The sequence below is a fragment of the Nannospalax galili genome, unplaced genomic scaffold (assembly GCF_000622305.1).
Source record: "Nannospalax galili isolate Female #2095 unplaced genomic scaffold, S.galili_v1.0 scaffold681, whole genome shotgun sequence".
Classification (NCBI taxonomy): Eukaryota; Metazoa; Chordata; class Mammalia; order Rodentia; family Spalacidae; genus Nannospalax; species Nannospalax galili.
Window position 1 is genome coordinate 3,633 of NW_008345052.1, and position 232 is coordinate 3,864.

Genomic DNA, 232 nt, shown 5'->3' on the forward strand with positions numbered 1-232 from the left:
TATAAATTTTAAGATTATTTACATATTATCTTTGTCTCATCCTTGATAGATCATTAATAAACCTACATAGACCTCCACCATTTGCTTAGGCTTTTTTTTTATCTTTTACATATAAAACCCTTTTGATAAAATATCTCCCTTTTTATGTCTTTTTAACATCTTTTACTTTGTTTCAATAAACATAAGACATAATAACATTAACAAATAAATTTTCCATCTGTTGTGAGAATTC